Genomic DNA, 27448 nt, shown 5'->3' on the forward strand with positions numbered 1-27448 from the left:
CTTAGACACCTAATCCAACATATATATCTATACACAACTTCCTTTATGGGCTTAGACACTTAATCCAACACATATATCTATACACAACTTCCTCGCTCACACGGGATTAGCGGTTACAGGTCAGAGGATTTCTACTAAGATTTCCATTCTTAGTTGATGAATAAAATAGCTCATGTAGACTTTGTCGACCTCCTATAGTTCTAATAGTGAAAGCATATTCGTTTCTAAAATCCTAAGTTACTAGACTATGCTTTTAAACATTACTCCTAATTTCATAATACTTAGGAAGTACAACATCTATAACTAGAAGTAAAACATATATATAGAACTCCCTAATATAATTTCAGGGCTAGATTAACAACATACCCGGTTTTATATTGACATAAAACCAATAATAATAATAATAATATACTTTACAATTAGTACACATAACTCCTGAGTATAACTCTGAGGCTATATCACACATAATATATATATATATATATATATATATATATATATATATATATATATATATATATATATATATATATATATATATATATAGAACTCCCAAGTATAACTCAGGGTCTACATTAGTATAATCTATAATAATAACATGCTAACAAGTTTAAGATAGTTGTATGTTTTCACTATATATTCTAGGTATATACGATACAAAACAACTATATCCCGGTTAATATAACTATCTACATAGATACGAACATACTATCAAATAAACATAATCATAACTTTTATATAATATTTAGAAATCATTTTCCCCAAAAAACCATAAAAATTGGGCCGTGAAACTCACCCTAGTAGCGTGATTTTATCGAATCAAACTAGAAACGGTCAGCGGTTCAAGATTGTCGGGCTCGAAATGCGGAATGCCTTCAGTAATGAGAGAGATGAATGCGATTTAGGTGTAATAAGTGTTAGGGTTGCACTTGCTATTTATAGGCTATCCAAGACAAGCTCACGTTGTGGACTTATATGTCTGCGTCGTGAAGCATAGATGCATCACCTCTTAGACTTGTCATTTGGGTCCTAGCTTCAGAAGGTGTCAAGTTGCTAGATTCACGTCGTGAACCTCTATGTCCACGTTGTGGAGTCTTAACACATCAATCCCTTAGCCTTTCCATCTGAATTCTAGCCTTGAGAAGCACCCTAGATCACATTTATGGCATGAACCTTCATGCCCTTAGACTGCTACAACTTTGGAAGATTACAACTTTTGCATATGAACTCTGTTTTTTATGTTTTTTATATCCATCGTAGGTATTTCTGAGTACTTCTTTTAGATTCTAAGATTTCTAAGTCTATTTTAAATTCTTCTTATTATAGATATTTATAGTGTTAGAGGTTATCATAACTTCTTCACACGAAGTTTATTGAGATTTGTTAAGATATTTTGGAATTTTATGGATGTATACTTTGATTTATACCAAAAGGTATGTACGAAAGTTCATATTTGTACTAGAATTTGCAATGAACTACAAAGTAAGTGTATTATATTATAATCGTATGCGACTGTTCTTGATCCATTTCGACTAGTGTTACATTGTGTTTTGTGTAGCGGGTTCTGATGTGTTTGGTTGATATTCTGGATTTGGTGGAGATCGGTTCGGGGGAAATGTGTGGAAGGTATATGGTCAGGATTCAGCGAGTTAGTTCTCTACTAATCTTCAAGGTTCGGTGGTTCTAGTATTTTTTTCGGTAGGAGCGGAGTTGCTTATGGAAGAACTTTTGGGTTCAAGCATTGTTGTTGCTAGGAGTGGAGCGGTGCAGGAAGATGGTAGTGTCAGTTGTATGGGTTCTTTGGTCATCGCAAGTGTCAGAGGAGATTTATATTAGCACGGGTTGCAGTAAGTTAGAAACCAATAATTCTTTGGAATTGGAAGTCGGATGAGATCTGTCGCTTCAATGTGAGGGTTATACTTTTAGTCACCAGCGTAAGAGATCAGGAATTGGTATAGTATCGTGGGAGGTGATATGGATTATCAGGTAGGTTGAGATTTCAAGGGTACCCGTCAGGGTTTCAGGAATCGGGCGATCAATGTATTTGGCTAGCAATGGAACGCAAGTATTGTTCAAAGTAGGGTATGGACGGTTCATGCTATTTGAGAAAGATGGATTGGAAATCCATCAGGATTAAAAGGTGGGAGACCTTCGTCTAGAGTAAGTGGGGGAGAGTTAAGTGGCTGTTCAGATTGAGGTTGTGTTGGTGGGGGTCCAAGAAAATCCTGAGTGTAGGTCGACATCTCCATTGTTGTTCAATTTAGGCTGTGGGATTCGAATGTGTGACCCAAACTCTTGATTGGTTGCAGGATTCAGCTAAGGATGTGTGGTATTGTGTTGGTTTGAGTATGGTAAAGCCATGAGTGGTAACCATGGTTGGTTGGAGTTGTTGTAAGACTGCGTTGGGATCGTAGCAATCACTAGTGTGAGGTAACTATTATTAGAAACGGTCGGGTGTGATGGGGAATCAGTTCTTGCTTTGGGCACGTCGGTCAGGTTGTCGATGAATATTCTCTGTTTTGGGTTGAGGATCGTTGGGCTCTGGGTCGGAGTCGGGCCGTATATATTTAGATGAGTAGGACCCATAGGCGAGACCCGTGTGATTATGGTAGATCAGACGGGTCTTAGTAGAGACCATTGGCTCAAGGTATCAAATATTAAGTTGCATGATCATGTGGGGGATCAGTTTGTGATACAGAGGGGTTTTAGGTTTGGTAGCCTTGTTGTTTGGACTCTTGGGAACCTGGTGGTTGGACCAGGTGCGAGACTGGAAGTCTCATATATGGTTTGGGGTGGGGGGGTAATTATTTATCAGTCATGTGAGGGTTGATCAAGAATCGGGAGGTTGTGGTGTGAAATGCAAGTGCAGATTCATGAATCTCGGGTTGCTAGTGGAGTATTAAATTGGTTTTGGGTAAGAACTCGAGTCGGGTATTACGCGTGTTTTGCTCAGGATTTTGTTTCAGTAGTATAATAATTGGGGTATCTTTATGTTGGGTTTTAGTATACTACAACATCCTATGGTGCACATACAACCCTAAATACCCTGGATCTATGTTTTTTCTATTATACATGCAAATATGAAGTTTCCAAGATATTACCCTATACTAGCATACATTTATCATATACTTGGGTAATAAACTAGATAGAATACATACCTTTTTTTTATGTAACTTGTCTTCATGAAGTTTGAGTGCCTAGTGCCCCAAGTGTGACACCTCAAATGGTTCACACAACACCATGAACACTTGGAATAACCTTGAGAATAAGGATACCTTGCTTCTCTCTAGTGAAATCAGCCATGCCCTTTTGTGTACACACACTAGTACCCATTTCACCAACCAAGGACATCTTTATATAGTGTGGAGATTAGGGTTAAACCCTAATACCCATGACCTTTCATTTTATATGATCCATGGGTTACACACTCCATGGACTATCCATGAAAGCTTAGCCCAACCTAAATGAACTTGGCTCATCACACACGTATATCTTAGAGTCCATATTTAATTAGTTCCTTTTGATCACTTAATTAATTATAAATTAATTCTTGATCAATAATAATTAAATAATATGATTATATATATTAATATATTAGAACTTATAATATATTAATATAAATCACTAGTATCCTTTTTCCTCATCTTGTCTATCCAATTGTCCCGATGCCATGCAACCCAAATGGACCATGCCGGGTCGGGTCAAGTCTTACCAATTATAGTTATGGACTTAGACATTAATCCAACAGTCTCCCACTTGGATAAGTCTAAAACTATTATTGAGTATGACTTCAAAAACCAACTGGAAATCGTAGCTCTCAAAAGCTTCTGTCGAACTCTGACCATGCCGATGAACTCTGACCTTTGTCAATGACTTGTCCATTAGATAAGGGATCATATATTCCTCCATTCTAGATATCATATGGACTGAGACATGGATTATCAATCATTCTCTCTGTCCATTTGTTGTTTCCCGATTTCCGATTTATGATGACTGACTGATTGAACAAATCAAATCAGTCCTGGCTTGGCCAAGCACTCACATGTGTCATCACTAAATCATCGAGGGGCCCACAAATATCGCTTTTATCCTGAAGGTAAAATGAATGGATAAACTTCGACTCATATGGCTTGTTCTACTACTTGTTGAATCATACACAAAGGCACGTTTTATAACATCGAGTTACCAATGCGTTTTCGTGCAATCAATGTATAACCAACTCATAGTAACAACCCATATCTCTAGGTTTTAAGAATATAAGATATTATCGTCTCATGATCACTCGTGATAAAATCCATGAGTGATTCAAATGAGCGTGGGTTGAATCCAATACTCAGAACTTATGAGCACTCATGAGTGTTGTAGCACCGCTTTGTCCAACATCTTAGACCTCTACAAGCCAACCCATGACAGTCTTCATTCATATTTACTTCCAACATATAACCGACTATGGATAGTTTGAATAACTTAGTCATTCAGGAAGAATGACCTACTTTATTCTGGAAGTCAAAACATGCAAAATGAAACACAAGAATAAATGAATCAAATATGGTATCAAACCCTATGAATATAAATAGACCACTTTTATTTATCACCATACTGATTACTCCTTATTTCTATGTTTGTCTATGATCCTTACTTTGTGAAATAAACCAATTGAACATAATTTTAATGATTCTAATCTCACACTCCCAAATCCTTATTGAAAAATGTGAGAATTTCAAATTCCTATCATTTATCAAAATCTGTTTAGATTTTAAACTTATATGCACTGACCCTCCTGTAATGAATATGTACAAAGTCATAAAGACTTGTCAATAGTCATTATAAGGTATTCCAATGGAGATCAACTCCATGGAAACTAAGTCTCATATTCAAAGTACATTGCTTTGGACATGCTTCTTGCATTAAGTTTTCTAATCTTACACAGATAACTTCCACCTATGGAGACAACTCCATATTCTCATTTTGACTATCACTTCTGAACAAGAGATGCCTCTTTTCAGAATATGTCAATATGGTCCTTCCAAAATTAGCACTATACTTCCAACTGTCCCTGAGCAACCAATCTTTGGTAAACCTCAGATTGTCCTCGACAATTGCTTAATCATTTTAGTCATATCCAATTCTAGACCTTTTCCCTTCTTAATGCCTCTGGGCATTTGGAAAAATTTAGAAATGACAAATATTATAGCACATGCAATCGATCCTGTACCCAAAGCAAATGGTACACGATTCATGATGTCTCACACAAAGACATGATTCTAGACCAGTCTTTTGCTACAATATTTTTATTTGCCATGTTTTCAAAATTTGACTATGAAGAGGGATGTCGTAATCATAATCGAATTTTGAGAACGCAATATATAGAATTTCCTTAAGTTGAACCAATCCAACATGAAATTCATATATATATTCTTGACTAAAGATGATTAAGGTCTCAATCTAAGCCTTTAGAACTGAAATGAAGTATATCCTCTCCTTTAATTATAGCAAAACAACTTTTTCAATCTCTGCAGCCTCACGAATTGAAACTTTTGTTTTCTATAATTAACATTACTAACTTGCAATACGAACAATAATTATCATGCTCCCACTAACATGATGATTATTAGCATAACACTTATGCTCCCACTAGCTTTGACATGTACTCAGAAATCAGCTGGACTTCTAGAAATCAATACTTTATTGACTTTCTTACCAAAGTTCAGATTTCTGATACGAGATGTTTTGATAAAACTTTATCAAAATCATACACCTTTCCTTAGATAGCATGCATGTGTGTCTAAACAATTTCAGAACTATGAAAAGGGATGCCGTAATCATAGTCTCAATTGTTTAGACCTTTTGCCATCTGCTTCAAATCTACTTGGTGGAAGTGTTTCCTCACCATCATTTTCATGAATCGGAGAGAAACCTTATGACCCTTTGATTTTATGGTGTATGTGTTCTTATCCATGTGAATCGTCAAAACCATAGTCACAAGAAAAGGATAATGACAAATCCAAACTCATATGGACCGAACTTATGCAATCTTAACTTCTTGCCACCTGGCAGTACAGGGCCTGCCATTGCTTCCAAGTTGTTATGCAACCAATTGAGAACTTTCAGAACTCCTATGCAAAGCCAACTTTAACTGGAATGGGCACATAATATGTCAACACGATAGGTTATAAACCTCAAGTCGTGTGCTAGTGAAGAACCTCAGGTTTTATTCTTGATTAGTTCTTGAAATTCTTTTTAGGATCTTTAAGACTCTCACTGTCCTCTTGACATATAAGACTATCTTGCCAAATATTCAAGAGATAGTGTGGATTCTTTATCAAGACAAACACTTCACACAATTGGCCTTAGTTGGTCTTTGTTTTATCAAAAATATCACAACTTACCAATTTCAAATGTACAAGAGTAGGACACTTTTACTCTTACATTTGACAAGTGTTTTAAACCTTTCTTTAAGATATGTCACTCAAGTTACAATATTGGAGTATGACTCTAAGAATTGTTTTGGAACGAAGTATTACTCATCTTCCTGATCTAACCATTTCAACAATTCATGACTCCTCTTCTTAGTCATAAGAATGCACTAAGATGACCTTTAGAGGACTAATTGTGATATGATTTCTAAATCATTAAGATGATCACAAACATGATACTAAAGTACTCTCCCATCTTTTCAGATTTGAGAAACTTTTATCTTTCTGCCTAATTTGATTCTTCCCATTCGTTCTGCCATACATTGAGACTTTTCCAATGTTTCAGAATTATACTTAAACTTGTAAGTATAACCATATTTACTAAACATTAGTAAATCAAATAGTCTTAACGAGCTTTGTGGTGGACATGACCAGTGCACAAGAATGTGTACTCGACCCCTTTAGTCGTTCACTTGACTCACACATCCATGTGAACAAGTAATTAGTCTTGATTTTCCAATGCTTGAAAGTTCTCATTCATCATACTATTCAACTTGGATGATTCCAAGTTTCGGTCCAATTGAAACTTGGGCGATGAGGAACTTTCCTGATTTGGTAAATTTAGACATTACCACAAATGAAAGAATCAAATCCATTTTCCAATATTGCAGTAAGTGGAATCATACAAGCAACAATTTTCCACAAATACCATTGTAAGGATACTTCAAATAAATAAAATTAAACAATTTTCTTTTATTTTAAAACTTTGCGGAAAAACTTATCCTTACAATCCACATGGAAAATTGTTGTTATCTATTCCTTAGCAATATATCATAACTTCTTAAGCAACTGCTGAAAATTCTGATGCGATCGAAATCCACCTTCGCGATCAGAATCAGCATATACTTCCTTTAAGATTTCTCTCTATTCTTTGATTCTTAAAACATCAACATGTGACCCAGTCACATCATGTAATGAGGATCTCAGAATAGAACTTAACAGAGCTAGATAATGGGCTCTACCTGATGTAGAGTCAAACTTATTGACTTTAACATCCTTAGGTAAATTTGGCAGCTTTGCAATCAACGCCCCTTCCTTTGGTAAAATAAACATATGGACCCTTTGGTAATGGGACTATCTCAGACTTAGCCTTTCTCTTTACCATTTGGTCAACCGGGTTGACTATGGCCAATTCCTTTCCATTGAGAAGAGAATGCTTTTTCTAGATTTCCAGTGTCACCATTGTCACTGTCCATAAAGTTTTTGGGAAGTTGATCTTCTAATCAAATTTGCTTTACTATCGTTCCAAATCATTGCTGATTCAGCAGCACCAAGCAAATAGATATGAGCATTAAGGTTCATGTCATAGTCTGTTTCATAGTAGTCCCAAAGGAACTCACTATGTGACTTAGAAAGTGATTGAACATCAAACTTTCTCAAGACTTTGACACCCAACTCTCCCGGCTTGTCAATATGTGACTTCATCTCTAAGATGTGATCATACATAGACCTTGCTTGCCATTAGGGCTTGAGTGACCTTGAACTTGTGGGTTAGGGAGAATAATTGGAGGAGGTGGAGGAAGTAAAGTTCCAAGAGATTTGGGAAGATCATAGATGTCTGAACTAGACATCTTTTGGGAGATATTCAAGATAGTTGAACTAAAGTCCTTAATATAACACCCAATATGAAATATTAAGGATAGGATCCAAAAACCTATTTATAACTAGAAGAGGGATGCCATAATCCGAGTTATAAAATAGTTGAAGGTAGGTAAATGATGATTTACCAATTTCCACCATGAAAAACGAAATAATTTAATTAGGTTTTTACTTGGATTTGAAACTCCTAGATCTTTTGAGATTCATTGAACTTTTCAATGGCATGTTTCAATCTCGAGTGTGCCCTTCAGGTTTTGTGACTGGGATGCCGAGGATCACAAAACAAGGTGTGAAGTAACCATGCAAATATACTTGGTACCCTTAATATTTACCCCTCAATCGATGTGCCGGTTAACCACACGAGCTCCACCGATACTATGATAAATATTAAGTTACCCTTTGCCTACTTTGTTAAATCCAGGTTAGTGTGCCGGTTAACCACACATGCTCCACTAACGGTTTAAACAAAGTGCAAAGTGTAATTTCATGGATTAGCACCTTATTCACATTTTCCTAAGTAACTAAGATTGGGAATTAATAAAAGGTTTAGTTACTTAGTATTTATCATTAATACTTTTAATGAAGGGAGAATTATAGTCCTTGTCCTACTTGTTCGGGTAACGACCCTCTACCAGTCAAGGAAGCGGTGGGTGAGAGTGGACACCCATTAAGCTGCCATTTTATAGGCAACAACCTTATACCCCCCTTATAGACCGGCTTCGTGAATGAGGCCTACTAATGGTAAGACTGACTTGCTCTTATACACATATATATATTATTAACTTATAATATTATAAAGTATAAGGGTTGAATTTTAATTTTTAAAGTTCTAAGGGCTTAACTTGGAATTAAAGTATTCATTAGAGAAAACTTTTCAAATTCCAAAACTTGAGGGCAAGTTTTGAAACTATTCAAAACTCTTGGATTTTCATAACTGATGAGTTTTAAGTAAAGCTTTAAAACTTTTAATGAAGAGACTCTTGGACATCCATAACTTGAGGACAAGTTATGGAGCCATAAAAATTATTTATAAGAAAAGACTCTTCATTTTTTTGTAACCTAAGGCATATTTATGAGTTTTTTAAGATTCATAAATGTGACTTTTCATATAACTTGAGGACAAGTTACAAAAAAAACACATTTTATGAACAACTTTTAGATTAGTTAGGATTGAAAACAACTAAAACACAATTTTTTTTCATTAATCTAAACTAACTCATGAATCAAGGAAACATAGAACTTTTGGTAATCCATAACTTATGGAGTTAAATGCTTGTTTTATGATGAAACTTTTCAAGTTCCATAACTTAAGAATAAGTTATGGAATTCTTTAAAACATTAACACCAAATTTTGTAACTCCATAAAAAAAATTTAGAACCTTTTCATATCCATAACTTATGGAGGTTTCAAAACACATAAGATCACAACTTAAAAAAAACATTTTGAGCTCCAAAATTTTATGACTAAATTTGTAACTCCTTAAAACATTTAGATCAAACTTTTAAAACTAATAAAATAATCATATCATTTTATCTTTTACTAAATTTGACCTAATTCAACTCATATAGCAAATGATTCAAATTTTACAAATAATTAGTTTTTCACAAAACAAGTAATTATCTTAAAATTTGACAAACTTCATGTTTTTTTTTCTTTTTTTTTCAACTTTGAAAATCAAACATTTGCATGAATATAACAGAAAACAACTCATGGCTCTGATACCACTGTAGGGTTTTAGTATACTACAACATCCTATGGTGCACATACAACCTTAAATACCTTGGATCTATGTTTTCTCTATTATACATGCAAATATGAAGTTTCCAAGATATTACCCTATACTAGCATACAAATATCATATACTTGGGTAATAAAATAGATAGAATACATACCTTTTTTTTATGTAACTTGTCTTCATGAAGTTTGAGTGCCTAGTGCCCCAAGTGTGACACCTCAAATGGTTCACACAACACCATGAACACTTGGAATAACCTTGAAAATAAGGATACCTTGGTTCTCTCTAGTGAAATCAGCCATGCCCTTTTGTGTACACACACTAGTACCCATTTCACCAACCAAGGACATCTTTATATAGTGTGGAGATTAGGGTTAAACCCTAATACCTATGACCTTTCATTTCATATGATCCATGGCTTAAACACTCCATGGACTATCCATGAAAGCTTAGCACAACCTAAATGAACTTGGCCCATCACACACATATATCTTAGAGTCCATATTTAATTAGTTCCTTTTGATCACTTAATTAATTATAAATTAATTCTTGATCAATACTAATTAAATAATATGATTATATATATTAATATATTAGAACTTATAATATATTAATATAAATCACTAGTATCCTTTTTCCTCATCTTGTCTACCCAATTGTCCCGATGCCATGCAACCCAAATGGACCATGCCGGGTCGGGTCAAGTCTTACCAATTATAGTTATGGACTTAGACATTAATCCAACACTTTATGCCAATGGCATCAATTGCAGGGTTCAAGGGTAATGAATGAATTTAGTTGTCATAGCAATCGAGCCGTTGTGTTGTGTCTTGGGTTAGTTATGTCTGTGATAGGACCTCAACGTGTTTGGAATCAGGAGAAGGTAGGTCGTTGGAGACCGGGTATGTTAGGAGACTACAGTTGGTCTCGTGGCATTCTTTTAGTAGTAGGTTTGGTTTCAATGTGGTTTGGGGTATTATCGCCAGATAAGATTGCTCTCGGAAGTCGTGTGGGGCTACTATGTCTTTTTATCTCTTTTGGCTCACCAATCAGGTAGGAGTTCGGTGATTAAGTTAGTTGGCAGACGAGTTGGGACTAGGGAGGTCTTGGCTGCCTTTGGGAAGCGGATAGGTGGCAGCAAGACGAGTCGGAGTGGTTTCATTGTTTTGAGCTTCGTGTAAGGAGTATCTTGTATTTTAGGGTATATGTTAAGTCGCTCGTGGTTGGATTAAATAATCTCGTAGTGGTTGATTGGACCTTGTTGCACAGCTCTCGTATGAGTCTAACCGTCGTAAGGAGTAATATTGTACTCGAAGGATTATCTGAGGCTTCTGTCAAGTGTAAGTATTCTGCAGATGTATATGATCATTGGTTTTTCTCCAGTTGAAGCATCAAGATAATCAGGGTTGGAAGAATTTTGTTTAATATGGTATTCACAAGGAAATGGTATGATAGTGGTTCAGTGCGGGCGGTTTGTCGGGAAGGCGGATCAATTTGAGTTTTCAAGTTTCTGGAAAGATAGAAGAGGTTTTTTGCAAGGGGTTTAAGGTTTGTTCTTCTTCAGGTTTGATAAGTTCTGCTAGGGTTGGTTTCGGTTGCCTTGGGAAGGTGGTAGTATTTTCGGGTTGTGGTAGTGTTGTCTAGGTTTTTGGACATGTTGGGAAAGGTAAGGACGGATATCGAGGACAAAATCTATTTTAAGTGGGGGATAGTTGTAATGCCTTGTTTCGATTTGTTCCCATATCGGGGTTGGTGGTTAGAACTGGGTATTAATAGGCTTCGGATCCTAGAGGATTTTGGTTTTGGACTCAGTTGGGGTTGGATAAGGTATTTCGGATGGTTCGGGTATTCGGTTTGTGTTTTGGAATCAAATGGCATTTTGGTAATTTCTTAGCTCCGGCTTTTATGGAAAATGGATGTTTATTCGGGATATCTTATGGCGAGTATGAATTAATAATAGTATTGAGCGTCTCGATACCTTTTCATGAATATAAGGATGGTCGGGATGTGGGATTGTATTGAGAAAGTTATGGACTTCTCATGAATTAGGGGTTGGGGAAAACCCTAGTACGTTGGGTGTACCAAGGTGGTACGCAGGGGTTACCGAGGCAAAAAGGGTTACGCAATGCGTAACTAGAGGAACACGCAACGTAGGTACGAGGTTGGGTCGGGGTGCGAGACCTAGTACGCTGGGCGTACTAGGTGGTACGTTGGGCGTATGAGGGCCAGATTGAAAACGCTAATTTTAGGGTTTTACCCTATATAAGCATAATGTTATCCTGTTTCTTCATTTCCTAAGTCAGCCCCCACCCTCTAAAACCTTACAAATCATCCTTAAGCCTTCGTGGTGGCATCTTGAGCTTATGGTGTCCATTTTTTGTGTATTTGGTCAATTTCTAAGAAGATGGTGATGGGCTTTGAGCATATCTACAATCCTATGTGATCATGCAACCCTAATTGATTTGGATATAAGTTTTTCTCTATTGAACATGAGAATTGAATACTAAAGCATTGAACCCTAGAACTAGCATACACAATTTAAAATATATATGAAATTTAGGGTTAGAACATTACCTCACTTTTTATGTAGCAATAACAAGAACATTCCTTGAAGATCCTTGACCTTTGAAAGCTTAGTGCCCCAAGTGTTGCACTTCCAATGGAGTCACAAACACTCAACACAACAAGGATGAGAAGGAGAGACAAGAAATCGGTCAGGGTTCTCTTAGAATAGCATGGGACCGAAATCCTTAGGTTAAGGGGGTTTATATAGTTGGGGCTATTAGGGTTTTTTCAGTTGGAAACCCTAATTTCCTTCCTTAGGCCTTAAAAAGTCCATGGACCTCCACAATAGAAGTCTTGGACGAATTCTATAGGGCTTCCTATAGATTTCGTCGAGTCCTCCCAAATGAATCCATCTTTTCAACTTTGCAACTATCAATGATTTGCAAAACCAGTCCCTTCATTATTAATCAGTTCTCTTAATCCCAAAATCAATATCAAAACAATTTCTGATTAGATACTAAATAATAATATGACTTCCAAATAATATTTAATATTATAATATATTAATAAAATCATTATGATTACCAACTTATTATTAATATAATAAATCCTACTCTCTATCCACTTGTCATCCTGTCAAGTTGCATGAGTGAAGGCAACCCAAAAGGACCATGCTCATAATCAAATCAAGTACATACCAAACATAGTTATGGGCTTAGACACCTAATCCAACAGTCTCCCACTTGGATAAGTCTAATAATTATTATTGCAAGTATGACTTCAGAATCTCATTAGTAATCTTAGCTTTCAAAAGCAGTTGTCGAGCTCTGATCATATCAGTAACGCGTCCTTTAGATAATGGATCAAATATTCCTCCGTTCTACAAGATATCGTATGGACATGAGACATGGATTATAATCATTCTCTCTGTCCAATAGTTGTTTCCTGATTTCCGATTCATGACGTCCGACTAATTGAACAAATCAAATCAGTCCAGGCTTGGCCAAGCGCTTAGGGTGTCATCTCTAAATCATCGAGGGGCCTACACATATCACTTTTATCGCATTTAGGGTATAAAGAAACGGATAAACTTCGACTCATATGCTTGTACTATTTAGTCATCAAATCACACACAACAATACGTTTTATAACATCAAGTTACTGATAAGTTTACGTATTATCAATGGGCAACCGACTCACAATAACAACTCATATGTCTCCGTTTCAAGAATATAAGATATTATCGTTTCACAATCACTCATCATAAAATCCATGAAGTGATTCAAATGAGTGTGGGTTTAATCCAATACTCAAATTCCTACTTCAGGAGTACTCATGAACACTGCAGCAAACTTTTGCTATGTCTAGGCTCTTAGACAATCTACAGTCGGATTCATGACAGTCTTACCTCATTACTTACTTCCAAAGTATGATCGACTGTGGATGTTTAAATAATCCTATTATTTGGGAAGTAAAACATGCAAAGTGAAACACAAGAATAATCTAATCCAATATGGTCTCAAAACTTTTGAATATAAATAAAACACTTATTATTTAATCACCATATTAATTAGACCTTATTCATTGTATAATGTTTCGACTAATCAAATTAACACTTTAATTTATAACAATAGTCATGCCATGCTCCAAGCATGCACATTATGTTTGTCTATGATCCTTTCTTTGTGAAACAGATCAATTGGAAACATTTCCAATGATGCTCATTTCACAATTCCAAATCCTTATTACAGGTGTAAGAATTCCAAATTCTTGCCACTACTAGAATCCATTAGAGTCTAAACTTATATGCAATGATCCTTTTGTAATGCTAAGGCACCAAAGTCACAAAGACTTTTCCAATTACATTACAAAGCATTCCATTGGAGATTGTTACAAGACAATTCTACAGAAATGAAGTCTTGCATTCAAAGTACATTCCTTTGAACATCCTTCTTGCATTAAAGTCTCTAACTTACACATAGATCTCAATATCCAACTCCCATAATGAAACATTTCTATATTTCCATATGAAATCCATTCTTAACAGAATCCTATCTATTCAAAATCACGTCAACCATTTATTAGTATACTTCCAATTGTCCATAAGCAACCAATCTTTATCGAACTTCAGATTGTCCTTCATAGTTGTTTAACAACTTTTAGTCACATCTTGTTGTAGTCTATTTTCCCCTTTAATGCCCTAGGCATTTGGAAAATTAGAACAAGTGAATTTTACAACATATATAATCAATCCTATACCCGAAGCATATGGGATTTGATTCATAATAAAGACATGAAACTCGATCAGTCTCTTGCTATAATATTTCCATATATAGAATTTCCAATGTTGAAACATTTTAACATAACAATCATATATATATATATATATATATATATATATATATATATATATATATATATATATATATATATCAATGACTATGTTCCATTAAAATTTCAATCTAAACTTTTAGATTCGAAATCAAGTATTAATATCCTCTCCCTTAAAACTTACTATAGCAAAACGATTCCCAAACTTTACAACTTTGCCAATTGCAAACTTTGTTTCCTATATATAGCATTACCTACTTGCAACACTTAGTATAATTATCATGCTCCCAATAGCATAATGGTTATATTCTTACTAGCATAACAATCATGCTCCCACTAGCTTTAATATATATCCAAAAATCAGTTGGACTTCAAGAAATCAATACTTATTAAATTTCTTACCAAAGTTCAGATTTCTGATATGAGATGCTTCGATGAGACTTTATCTAGAATTCTCAAGCTCATACACCATTCAATAGATAGTTCATGTGTGTGTCCAAACTCTTGGAGAACTTATAGCAATAAGTCCCGAGTGTTCAAACTATTTTCCATTTCTCACAATTCGAACTATGAAAAGGGATGCCGTAATCATACTCGAATTTGAGAATGCAATTATCACAAATGCTAACTCTAACGATATTAATCAATCCTTTAAAATCTACTAGTGAAAGCGTTTCGTCATACTCATTTTCATGAAGCAGAGAGAAACCTCTTGTCACTTAGATTTTAAAGTGTATGAGTTCCTATCCATGTGGGTTCTTATCAAGAAAATACTTCATATAATTGGTCTTAGTTGGTCTTTGCTTTAGCCAAAACATCACAACTATAAATTTCAAATGTGCAAGCCTTGGAAAACTTTTCTACTCCACATTTCATGAGATGTTACAAACCTACTTAGAACATGTTACTCAAGGTACAACTTGAAGTAAGTGGAGTATGATTCTAAACTCTTTTTTGGAAAGAAGTATGACTCATATTCCTGATTCAACCATTTCAACAATTCTCGATTCCTCTTCTTAGCCATAGAATTGTACTAAAGTTTCCTTAGAGGATCAATTATGACATGGTTCCACAATCATTAGGATGATCATAAAACATGATACTAAATATTCTCCTTTCCTTTCAGATTGGAGAAACTTTTATCTTTTTGCCTAATTGATTCTTCTTATTCTTTCTACTATACTTTGAAACTTTTCAAGGTATTAGAATTATACTTAATCTTATCAGCATAATCATATTTACTAAACCATTTGTAAATCATGATGAATAACTTTATGATCCTTTGTGGCGGATCTGACCAGTCCACATCAATGTATACTAGATCCTTTAGTCTTTCACTTGACTCACATATACATGTGAACAAGGAATAAGTCTTAATTTCCAAAGATCAAGATTCTCATACATCACACAATTCAATATTGCATAATTCCAAGTTTCTATCCAATTGAAACTTGGGTGATGAGAATCCTTCCTCATTTGGTAAATTATGACACTACCACAAACGATATAACTAAGAATCAAATCTATTTTCAACATTGCTAATAAAATATATAAACACCAATTTTCACAAATGTTATTGAAAGGAACCATAAAAAAAGAAAAAATTAAAATTTATTTTATAAAATGTAGAAAAACTTGTCCTTAAAACGCAAATACAAATGAAAACTATGTCTCAATATTCCTAAGCAATCTATCATAACTGCTAAGTAGCAGATCAAGAATCTGATCATCGAACCATACGATCGAAATCCATCTCTTCATGATCAGACTCAACATATTCTTCTTTTAAGCTTCCTTCTTTCTCTTTGATCCTACAAAACATTAATATGCAATCTTATCACATCATGTATGTAACACTGTAAATTTTCAAATAAAATTTTCATTTTTAAAATCATATAAACTCAATATCACTTTTCCCAAAAACCACAAAATGTATAATTTGTCAAAACACAAGTCAACAATGTTTGATAAAATCCAAGAATCCTTAAAATCATGAACTCTAACTGGTGTGTACAATCAATTCGGCGCTTTCTGCGATCCTGAAAAGTACCTGAAACACATATCACACAACATGGTAAGCACGAAGCTTAGTGAGTTCCCCAAAATACCACACGCAGATAATTACCTTCTCATGGCTATATCTCGATAAGGACCCTTCGGTCATGTGTCTCAGTGAAGACCGTCCGGTCTCACAGCTCGGGTCGGACCCTCCAGTCCGGTATCTTAGTGAAGACCCTCCGGTCTCACAATAACATAATAACTCAATATGGCGCAAGAGTAATATACAACATAAATCACAAAGACAAAATACATGAAATCACATAACTCAGTATAAGAACATAAGACCCTCCGGTTGCACAATAATTACCACTGGGGTAAGTATAGTGAGAAGACACACCTCGCGGAGTAAAGAAATATATCACACACTCGAACTGCTGGTCTAGACTTCCCCTACACATATCACAATCATCTCTACTTAACAATTATATAAAACGTTAAGCTAACTCTTCTACTAAATCTCCGAAAAGGGTGAAAGACCATTTTACCCCTCCATACTCTCCAAATTCCACAACTTGACCCAACCCTAAAAGTCAACGAAAGTCAACACTCAAGTCAACAGTTCATGTTGACAGAACTCGTCGAGTGCAGCTCATGAACTCGTCGAGTCCTAAGTACTCAGAAATCACGAAAACCCGAGTCAACTCGCCGATTTGATAGCCAACTCGTCGAGTCCATGACGAGTCCAGAAGACCGGGGAAAACCCTAACCACTCGTCAAGTTTACTCTGAACCCAGAAACGGGAAAACCCAACTCAACTCGTCGAGTTGGATGCCCAACTCGTCGAGTTCCTTAGCCCCTTTCTCATTACACTCATTCTAGTCGATTCCAATGCTTAAACTCTAGATCCAACCTCATAGGATGCAGTTACCACGTAAAGTTGCTAACTTTACGATTATGCAAGGCCTCCCAAGGCTAAATCACCCAAAAGTAAGCTCAAGAAGGGGTTTAGGACATGAAGATGGGTCAAAGCTTCATAAAGCTTGAAGCTTTATGCACATGGGACCTAGAGAAGTCCAGATCTGAAAAGCATACCCTCTAGGCAAGCTTAACTCGAGAATGGCCCTCATTTTGCACCAAAAATCCCATAAACTCACATAAGAAGAGATCTAAGGAATGGAAGGCCAAGGTAGAGGCTTTTTACCTCCCACTGGATGCCAACACGATGTAGATGTTGGATCTATAAGCTTTCCCTCGTTCCAAGCCTCTAGGTCCTCAAGCTTCTTCAAGGAATGCTCCAAAAACACACTTTTGCCCTCACACACACACACACACTTAGCTTGCTAGGGTCACTCTCTGGACATGGAATGTGGTAAGGGAGGCAGGGTAAGGGACCTAAGGTCCTTTAAATAGGATGCAGATCCGAGAAATTAGGGTTTCATCACACGGCCTCAACTCTTTAAGTTCATCCCTCCAACTCGACAAGTAGGTTTCCTAACCCACGCGTCCTGATCAACTCCTACACGACGAGTTGGGGCCAACAAACTCGCCAAGTAGGCCCTTCAACTTGCACTAAATCCTCAAGTTTCCACATCTAGGAAATCGGGGTGTTACAATTCTCCCCCACTTGAATTAGATTTCGCCCTCGAAATCACTATTTATCTACACATCGATCGAAACAAATAACCTGAGAAGCATCACCGGAAAATCTCATATCATACGACGAACTCCTTCCCAAGACATCCAAAACTGACAGGAACTCCAAACTCGAAAAGGAAGGACCCCATTGATGATGCAGCATCGGCTCTGACGCTCCAAAACATGGAAACAGTAGTGGTCTATCTCCCTGAAAGACCGCCCATGCAGAATATCACCATACCAATCGCTCATCGAATCTCGAAACAATAACACTCCCAACTCTGATTATCTCATCGCGACTGATGGCACAAGTACTTGACCATAATTGGCTATTGATCAGTCACGTCAGACATACTACTCGATCCTGTTCGTAACTCAAAAGGAACGAAGGGGTCACATCTCACAAAGGACCAACTACCTGTACTGCTATCAGAACCAATTTGAAAAATGAATCTCAATAATGTGCTTTCAGATACTTGAAGAATGACCATGTCCGGTCGGAACTATCCTCTGATCTCTACAATAATAAGCCCCGGCTTCTTCTCAATGTTCCTCCAAACACCGAGTACCAGGTCCGCTCCTTAAACCCCATAATCATGAAGTTCGCTTTACCCCAAGCGATTACTACAACCGATTTGAAATCGTACCCCACATACGACCTCGGTCGTCTACTACTTGCGACTTCATGCGTGTTGTGGTCCTCCTCAAACCAACGAACTGATTCACCCAAGTCTAAAACATCAAATGGGACACAAATCATACTCAAAATGAAATCCATCTGAAAAGTCCCAAATCCCGACCTGCTCGTCCTCCACACATATAGTGCCAAACTCACCCACAAGAGTCTGGTTCGAAACGGAATTGGAACCACTCGTACCAACCTAGTACTCAAATCATGACCCATGTTCCATGCATCAATGCATACATTACACCTCGATCCTTCCGATTTGCGAAAACCCCTCTCTAACTCCAAACACAACGGTTTCCGACCATTGCTGAGACCATAGTCTCGCCCCTGGTTCGGCCACCAGGTTCCCACAGACTCAATTGACAAGGCTACTAAGGCCTAAAACCCCTATGCGTCACACTCTAACTAGTGAATGCCACGGCTCCCCACAGTCTTACACAACTCTCTCACTGACTTCTGAATGCTACAGCTCCCCCCAGTCTTACAATACTCTCTCTCATTGACTCGTGAATGCTACGCCTCCCCATAGTCTTACGATACTCCCCCTCATTTGACTCATGAATGCTACAACTCCCTGTAGTATTACGTTATTCCTTCTTACTGACTCGTGAATGCTATAGCTCCCAGTAGTATTACGATACTCTCTTGTACTGACTCGTGAATGCTACGGCTCCCCGTAGTATTACAATACTCACTCTTACCGACTCGTGAATGCTACGGCTCCCCATAGTATTACGATACTCTCTTTTACTGACTCGTGAATTCTACGGCTCCTCGTAGTATTCCGATATTCTCTCATACTGACATCGTGAATGCTACGGCTTCCCGTAGTATTACGATACCCTCTCTTACTCGCCATGGGCTCACCCCATAGTTTTCCCTGACAGTTCTAAGTGATTACTCCCACCTAGATCCACTTATTCTCTTGTTACCCCCACAATCTCACCATCAAGCTATCACCATACCATGTTCACTAACTCATTCTCCGTGGGCCAACATAGATAGGTGCGCTCACCTTCCCAAATTATGCATCATTACTCTTCACGAAAATTCCCATAGACAAAGCACTTTCTTATCGTACAGTTCACACCCCAGGACAATCCCCGTCTGGCGACAATTAACTGATGGTCTCCAATCTGGAAATATAGTCACTTGATGTTCCACTTGCCGTCTGACCAACCCAAGTCCAACAATTTAGGGCATCATACTCGGATACCTCGATACACCATCAAAGAATCTCACAATATATTTCCACGATCACTGGTCTTCCACTCACACAACTTGAAGCCTTAAAGTACTCCAACTAAAAACTTGAAGCACGGAGGAATTTTCAATGACTGAGAACGCGTTGATGACAATCTAAAACCCCATCCTCTACCGATCAAGCCCATGCGAAACTACTCATACCGACCCTGAAGTTAATTGAAAAATCAATTGCTGCCCTTCTCGGAGTACAGGTAACAATCTATACGTCGAACTATCAATCTCTCAGCAATCAAAACTTGACCTCAGCAACCCGACTGTCTCAAAACTCCAACGTTGCCAAACCCAAAGAACACGAACCACAATCAGATTCCTGTCTAACAGCCACCAACTGTGAAGACACTCATTCTCCTCTGAGCCTATGCAACATGCATCCTCTTTCTCTGTACTTTCCATGACTATCACATGACTCCCGTCTCATATACTCGGACTGTAGATCCCCATAACCCAAACTTCTGTACCACATCAGATTGAGGTCCCTCCCCGCAGAATACCAAGTTCTACCCCACTTAGGGTTCGAACCATCGTCCATTGACATACCAAACAAACTACACTACAGACTGGCTCACCAGATGTACCATCCCGACTCATGGAACGTACCACACAACACTCGATGATCTTCCTGATAATGACCAAATAACTCCAAGTATCCCGTATCTCAGATGAAAACGTCAAAATCCTCCCAATGTGACTGCCTCTAGTCACCAAAAATCTCATACCGACACATCATCGAACTTCTCAACCGTCCCGAATTAGTTATGACTCTCAACTTGAGAGTAATTAATTACCACTAACACACACACACACACCTCATCTCTGATTCCTCAACCGGCATGCCACCGGGTGAATTATCATGGAAGCAAGAGACCTCACTCTCGTAGATGATATACAACGTAAAGAACGGGGGCCGCCGCCCCGATATACTCCTCTTGATTACCAGGAACTGTTGCAAAAATCTGCCTTACTATACTCATCTAAGGCTTATCCTTGTCCTCATCCAACCCATTCCCCTCTGGTGACTCCCTCACGATATATGAATACCTCGCAGCAAACATACCACACATACTCTGGTGAATGTATCTAAACTAAATGCTGCCCCACAGGGTTTATCTCCAAACTCTGTAATCGGAAACTCGTTATCTCCTTCACTCCACACGGGAAACAGAAATAGTGTAATTCTCGCCACATAAAAGTGACATCTCACCCATCGGCCGATCACTCAGCCCAGACCGCAATCCTCCACTGCGTATCATCTCCACTTTTCCTCAAGTCTTGCGACTCCGACTGGCAGCGCACCAGTCAAACTCCTCGGGATCTAAACTCAATTTTCATTGCAAGGTATACTCTATCGAAACTCAACCGACATGGCCCGCTAGCCCCACAATTTACCATATTCATTCTCAGTCTGAACACTCATCTTCGGATAACTGGTAAATATGGGAACACACTCTGCTACGAATCATGGTACCTGAACCATGTTATCTCCCCTCAACCTGCTATTTAGAACCTCTGGCATTCTCCCTATTTCGAGTATAGGTCCTCTGCTTTCAGTAGTACGGGCCCATACTACCTGCCACATCTACCCATACTTTGAACAACTTTTTAATATAAATTACAATGTATTTGAAAGACAACACATGCAAATGCTCCTACAAGTGTGGTGTCTCTATGTGCCTCTTACTAGATGATTCCTGAAAAAGCATGTAAAACGAGTGTCAACTATAAAAATAGTTGGTGAGTAGTCACATATTTAAAAATAATATTAGTTTCATGAATTGAACTCAAAGTTCTGATAAGAGTTTCCATAAATGAAAATATATTCCAAAAAAGAGTAAATAAGTTTGCATAAATAAAGTTTGTTGTCATTATGAGAAATGAAGTATGTTGCCCAAATGAGATGTAACGTTCATATTCTCATGGGAAATAAAGTTTCCATAAATAGAAATCTATTGCAAACATGAGTAAATAAGTTTGCATAAATAAAGTTTGTTGTCATCATGAGAAATGAAGTATGTTGTCCAAATAAGATGCAACGTTCATATTCTCATGGGAAATAAAGTTTCAATAAATAGAAATATATTGCAAATATAAGTAAATAAGTTTGCATAAAAAAAGTTCGGTGTCATCATGAGAGATAAAGTATGTTGCCCAAATGAGATGCAACGTTCATATTCTCATGGGAAATAAAGTTTGTTGCTAAAACGAGATACAAGGTTCGTATGTGCATAATGATTATATCATGAGTTCACAACCCAAGCCTAATGACCGAGGGTGCCCTCTTCTATGTCTATCACTAACATAGGGAAATATGGTAAAATGCGCTCAAGCGAATCGTGCGAGTGAGGAGTTGTCTACCTCCTAATAGCGCTATCCATAATGACCATGGGCTCAAATGAGTTAATGAGTTGTGTGAACTGATTCCAGGGACTTAAACGCGATAACGCCTCATGAATTAACAATAGCATACACATACACAGCAACATATAGCAACCATATTTGATACAAGTCAAATAAAATACAACGAATAATAAACAGTTTTTCGGACATGTTTTTCCACCCCAAAACATAAAAACCGAAAATAGGGGAGGCATGAATACTCACAATATGCACAATATAGCAACCAATTTTATACGATTCAAATAAATACAACGAACAAAAATAGTTTAGGACATGCTTTTCCACCCCCAAAACGTAAAAACCGAAAATAAGCGAGTGGTTAATACTCACAATGCATTGAGATGATGCAAATGATGCCTTGATCTAAGTTCCACTTGTACCACTACCGAATCCTACAATAATGGTATACACTAGTGAGTCTCTAGTCGAAATCTAATGTTAATATACTTACTACTACAATAGAATTATGCCAATATTGTTTCAGAATTTAATATTGATAAGTTTCAAACATTTTTCTGAAATGGTGAAATTTTATAACTCATGTGATTAAGATAATTTTGGATATTATTTTCCATATTTTTGTAATATTAATTGACGGTATTTCAACACATTTAAAGGTGTTTTAAGCTCCTAAAAATCCAAAATATGATCAAACAGTTTCCAAAGTAGAGGTCTTCCAGAAATTTTCCTATGAATTTTTATGCCTTCATAACAATATAAATACGTGAAAAATAGAATTCAGATGATAAAAATTCTCAAACTTTTTATAATATTGGAATTAGACATACTTAAGTTGGGAAAATTATAAAAATAGATTTCTAAACTATTTAACCGAATTTTATGATTTTTGTCCATTTATTCTAATAAAAATTGAAATAAATAGAAAACTATTTCCAAAATTGCCCAAACTTTTTGTATCACTGTTCTTATACATATAGAAGCTGGGAAAAATATAAAAGATATTTTTCAATTAGTGTTTCTATTTTTCTTTGTTTTATCCTTTTAAATAATCATTAATTGGAGAATAATTATTAAACAGTTAAAGTAAATTACCAAAAAAAAATTAAACTTCATTTACAGTGTAAATAATCTGGGAAAAATACCAAATGTTTATTTTACCTATTGGAATCCGATTTTGTGGATTTAAGTGTATTTAATTTTAAAAAAAATAGATGAAAAATAGCATACTGAATAGAAAAATCAACAAAAATTTTCTTTACATTTATAATATATTATAAGGTCTTCTGGTAAACTTTCATAAATTTTGGATCAGTAGAGCTATTTTTCATGTTTTTAGTCCATTATAAATACAAAAATCGAGGAAAAATAGGAATGCATTATGAAAAATTCGGAAAATATGTTTCTAAGTCTTACACATAGGGTAGGAGCTGCGAAATTTATTAGATACCCTTTTTATATTCCCTAATGTGGTTTTATGATTTATTGGAACTAAATAAAAAGAAAATTCAAAACTATACTAAACAGTAAGAAAAATCAATGACACTTCTTAAGAGATATTTATCAACTTAAAGGGTCATGCAAGAATTCTTCCAGAATTTATTTACTCGTGTAAGTATTTTATTTGATTTAACACTCTATTTTCTTATTATTTTCATGTAAAAATAAGGAAAATATATATTGAGCTGAAAATTTCCAGAATGCATCTTCATACAATTTAATAACAATGAAAATCGTTTTCTTATTTTTGATGTAGAAAAACATGCCTAAAGGCTCAATAAAATATAGAGAAAACTTGGTTCTTGTGATTTTGGTGAATATTATTGATGTTACTTTGAGAATTTTTGCAACATGATCCAAAGACTTTTGAATCAAGATCTTTTTGTACCTGTTAATACATGATGTTCAGGGTTTAAATTAATTTTTCCTAGATTTATAGTGAGGAGAAAGACCTTTGAACATGCAATACAAAACTAGTATTCATAAAAAGGTTCTGTTTGAGCAACTGTTATGTAAAAATTGCTAAAACTCGAAATATTGGAATTTTCCAGTTAGGTCAGCAGGGTTTGAAATCTAATTCAAAGCATTATATTTCAGAAAACGAATCTTGAATTTTGGTTAAGAAATGAGTGAGATATGGCTGTTTAAAGTCAGGTAAAGAATTCTAGCAGATTGCATGCATGATGATTGGTTAGAAAAGTGAGTTTTCATCATTTCTTTGAGTAAATCTTTTGAAATATTTTATGAAATAATTATAAACTCATATTCTAGTCATGTTTCCAGAGATCAAAAGATTAAAACATATCAAAATTTATACATGCATTTATGAACAAAATTTTGTTTCTAAAAAACTCTTAACTCAAGTTTGATGTTTTAATCCTTAAAATCGATTTTTACACTAAGATCATGAACATGCAACCTTGTTTATCATACATGCATGGTGTTAAAACACATCCATGATGTTCTAAAAAACCCATTTTAACAAAAAGAAAATAAGTTTGAAGAAGATGAAGAAGGAGAAAGTGTAAGAAAAGTAGCAAAACTTGAAGGAAAAGTGAAGTAGAAATCGATTTTTACCTTCAAGAACACCTCAAGATGACTAAGATTTAGAGTTCAAGGTGTGTTCTATGACCCATTTTCTGGAGAATTTCGTGGTTTATGGAGAGAGGAAGATAGAATATAAAGAAAATAAAGTGAGGGAGTGTGAGAGAGAAAGTGAAGTATGGAGAAATGGATTGTGGAGGGGAATTGCTTGAGTGTGTTGGGAAGAGGAGAGAGAGAGGAATCCGACTTTTGAATGGAGAGAGGGTCTCCCTCTTTTAAATTTTATAAAATATAACTTTATTTTATAAACATATCAAGTTTTTATAAAATATGCACCTTATCCAAATTTTCATTCACAAAACCTTGATTTTTGGCTTAGAAAATAAGTTAAATACTAATGACTTAAATTTTATTTCTCCTTGGTTATATTTTACTAATTTGAGTTATTTTAAATTGATATTATAAAGTCCATACAAAATTTTATGGATTTTTAGGTGTTAGAGTTTATAAATTTGAGGTTTTAGGGTTTTTAGGTGTGACAACCGTCAAAATTCGAGTCGGTTCTAAATTTGAATAAACTTAGTTGCACATATAGGCACGACACATAATAGACTTAGTAACTAGAAGCTAAGTTATAACCTATTAGAAACTTGGAAACAATTAGAAACAATGGATAATGTGCTTGGATTTCACATTGGTATGTGAAGTCTACAACTATTTAACTGTAGTGACTATCCACACTCGGGTCATTCTTTGACTCGAACACCTTTTCATGAATCATATACACACATCATGCACTTGACCTAGTGGTAGAAATGAAGTCCTAGTCTCGTTGGAACTTAAGTTAGAGTTGAAAACTAGGACTAGTATACTTGATTCCTCAATTTCGCTTGAATCTCGAAACCACTACATAGAATGCCAATAAATCGATAAAAATAAATTACAAACATTATTTTTAACAAGAAAAAGAGTTATGAAACTCTAACATAAATTGAAATCTCAAATAATTCAATTTATTTTGATATCCAAATATTTATTAAATCTCAAGACCCTAAAAACCCTAAATGCCCTAAAAACTCACATTTATAAACTTTAACCTTAAAAATTCTATAAAATAATTATGAAGCTTCTAATATTATCTTATAATAATCAAAATTATGAAAATGAATTCAAAGAAAATAAAATTTAACTCATTAACATTTACCCTTAATTTATAAATCAAAAATCAAGGTTTTATGAATAAAAACTTGATTTTAGTGCACATTTTATATAAAAATTGAGATATTTTATAAAAGAACTTAAATTTTATAAAAGAAAATGAATGAGAAAGGGGTATTATACTAAAAAATTCGGATCCCTCTCTCCCCATATCTCTCTCTCACACTCTCATTCTCCAACACACACACATCTCTCTTCTTTCTCTCTCTAGAAAACTCTCTCTACCTTCTCTCTAATTTTTCTCTCCAAACACCACTCCATTCTCTCTTCCTCCCTCTAAGAACCATGAAATTTTCCAGAAAACAAACCCAAGAACACTCCTCAAACTCGAAATCTTCATCATCTTGTGGTATTCTTGAAGGTAAAATCGATTTCTACTTCACTTTTCCTTCAAGTTTTGCTCTTTTTCTCACACTTTCTCCTTCTTCATCTTCTTCAAACTTGTTTTATTTTTGTTAAAATGGTTTTTAGAACATGATGGATGTGTTTTAACACCATGCACGTATGATAAACAAGGGTGCATGTTCATGATCTTAGTGCAAAAATCGATTTTAAGGATTAAAACATCAAACTCAAGTTAAGAGTTTTTGAGAAACAAAATTTTGTTCATAAATGCATGTATACATTTTGATAAGTTTTAATCTTTTGATCTCTGGAAACATGACTAAAATATGAGTTTATCATGATATATTTAAAATACTTCAAAAGATTTACTCAAGGAAATGATGAAAACTCACTTTTCTAACCAATCATCATGCATGCAATCTGCCAGATTTCTTTACCTGACTTTAAACTATCATATCTCAGTCATTTCTTAACCAAAATTCGGGATTCTTTTTCTGAAATATAATATTTTGAGTTAGCTTTCAAAACCATCTGACCTCACTGGAAAATTCAAATATTTCGATTTTTAGCAATTTTTACAAAACTGTTGATCAATCAGCACCTTTTTGTGAATACTAGTTTTGTATTGCATGTTCAAAGGACTTATTCATCACTAAAAGTCATTCAAAAATTATTTTGAACTCTTAATATCATGTATTAATCGGTAAAAAAAGATCTTGATTCAAAAGTCTTTGTAACATGTTGCAAAAATT

This window comes from Lactuca virosa, chromosome 3, assembly GCF_052849685.1.
Source record: "Lactuca virosa cultivar CGN04683 chromosome 3, Lactuca_virosa_CGN04683_v6, whole genome shotgun sequence".
NCBI lineage: Eukaryota > Viridiplantae > Streptophyta > Magnoliopsida > Asterales > Asteraceae > Lactuca > Lactuca virosa.